This window comes from Galendromus occidentalis, unplaced genomic scaffold (assembly GCF_000255335.2).
Source record: "Galendromus occidentalis unplaced genomic scaffold, Mocc_1.1 scf7180000077006, whole genome shotgun sequence".
Taxonomy (NCBI): domain Eukaryota; kingdom Metazoa; phylum Arthropoda; class Arachnida; order Mesostigmata; family Phytoseiidae; genus Galendromus; species Galendromus occidentalis.
Genome location: NW_003804995.1, coordinates 144,738 through 147,052, shown reverse-complemented (window position 1 = coordinate 147,052; position 2,315 = coordinate 144,738).

The window sequence follows — 2,315 nt, the reverse complement described above, 5'->3', positions numbered from 1 at the left end:
TACTCGAGCTCGATGAAGATTCTGAAGATGAAACGGATGATGCAGGCTGAGATTTCGGTCGGAGCCGTTGGTCCGGTACCACCGGACCATTCGTCTCATCATTCGTCATCTTCATCGAGCTCGAGCAGTAAACTCGATGAGATGTGAATCACTCATCAAGGAACAATGAAGTTCGGTTCCTCGATCCTCTTCAAGCCTACCTCCCCGAACCAGGGCACGAGCATCAGACTTCAGAGCACTTCGAAGCGGCGGGTTCTCTGGCTCATACGGATCTTGTTCTGAAAGCTGGAATAGGAGAACCCCATCCCCACCGTGGCCTGCCGGCCGACGCGAAGTCCATACCTACAGAGTAGACCACCACTTATTTGTAGGAGAGAATCCGTCACAGATGTGATCGAATGTTACTGTGCGACAATGAGGAGACAATCCTCTACTAATCCCCAAATAAATCTTTAATTTCGGAGAACGATTGAGAACTTGTATTTTCCGTGCGACTGTAATACGGCTCCATCTCACAGCTGGCATGTATTGTCTTTGCAAACTTCATAGGGGGTGAATAAATAGTCAACAAATCGAGAACCCCGCCACAAATTCCTCCGGATGATTCCAACGAGTATTGAAGGCAAAATTGAGCTCTGTTCTCGGAGAGCGAGTTTGGAATTTCTTGCTGCAGCTGATCAGTGGGAACCGAAGCTTTGGGATCCAAGCTTGAGAGCTTCCGATGCTGGGCCAGGTAGTGGACGATGGAGATTCAGAACTCTTCGGGTATACACTTTGAATGAGAGCCCTCCTAGAGCTCACTACGCACTGTTGACTACGATAGCAGCCGGAATAGACTATCCCAAACAGAGATTCCAACGATGGGTTCCAAAATATGCCACGGATCGGCGACGACACGGAGCTGATGCGTCTATACAACCCTGCTGAAGACTCAATACTCCGAATAGAGGCTTCAATCCGTGTGAAGTCCATCTCTCAAGACTAATTTGACGGTAGGGCTTGCATTGGGTCGCTCGGGCTGGAATCGGACATTCCGGGGACGAGAGTCGATCGTGAGTCACCCTGCATGCTGACCCGGTACCAGCTAGTCTCTCAAGGCTGCTGAGCGTGGGGTTTTTTAGCGCTGAGTCCGTCCCGCTCACAGTGGAGGATGCAGTTCTAATTTTCCGGATCAGGGCCGAGCGGGAAGGATATGAATGGCGTTCCACCAAACATGCGGTTGAGCGGCTCTGCACATCTCGGGATGACTCGCAGCGAGGCGTCTCGCGCTCGGATTCCCGAGATCCCGGAATCCCTGTCTCGATAATCTTGAGTCTGTCCATCGAAGTGAAAATCTCGCCGAAGTGTCTCCTCATGTGACTTCGTATTGAGACGACAGCAGTCAACTCCCACTCCCGGAAGAGATTCGATCGTTCCGGAAAGCCAAAGTCTAAAAGCGCTCAAAGACTGAATGCGCTCGCTTATATAAGCGCTTTGACTGAATGCGCTCATGACTCGATGCGCTTATGACTCCATGCGCTCGGGACTGAATGCGCTATGACTATGAGCGCTCATGACTAAATGCGCTTGAGAGTGAATGCGCTAAAATATTTATTGCGCTCAAGGTTGAGTTGCGCTCATGCTAAGTGCGCTCAAGGATGAGTTGCGCTCATGACAAGTGCGCTCATGTTAAATCGTAGTTAGAATGCTTGAGGAGCAGCGCCTCGAATCGTAATACTTCTTTCGCGATTCCACCAACTATTAGGTCAGGTTAGGTTAGTTCCCCGGGCGAGCGAAGCGAGCATATTCGGAAGCTATGACAGGCGAGCGTAAGCGAGCATATTCGCAGCTATGACATTGTGAGGCGGACTAAACCTAGGTCAGTGAGGTGGGGGGGCAAGATTAGTTAGGCCGCGAAGCGGCCTAACTAATTATTCCCCCCCACCGCACTTACGTAGGTTTATAGCCGAGCCACATCCGGAACTATGTATGCCTTCACTATGAACGAGCGCATATAGTCGTGAGCGCATATAGTCGTGAGCGCATTCTTTTAGAGCGCAAATAGTCTCTGAGCGCAAGTGTCCCGAGCGCATATAATCTTATAGCGCATTTAGTCATGAGCGCATTCAGTCCCGAGCGCATTCAGTCATCAGCGCATTCAGTCGCAGCGCATTTAGTTATGAGCGCATCGAGTCATGAGCGCTTTCAGTCGTGAGCGCATTCAGTCTTTGAGCGCTTTTAGACTACACCCCATAGAAAACCTCAATGGCTCGCGATTTGGTATCCGCGGCCTCGGTAGTCAGTGCTCCAAGATACCCCCGGAAAGCGATCCCCCG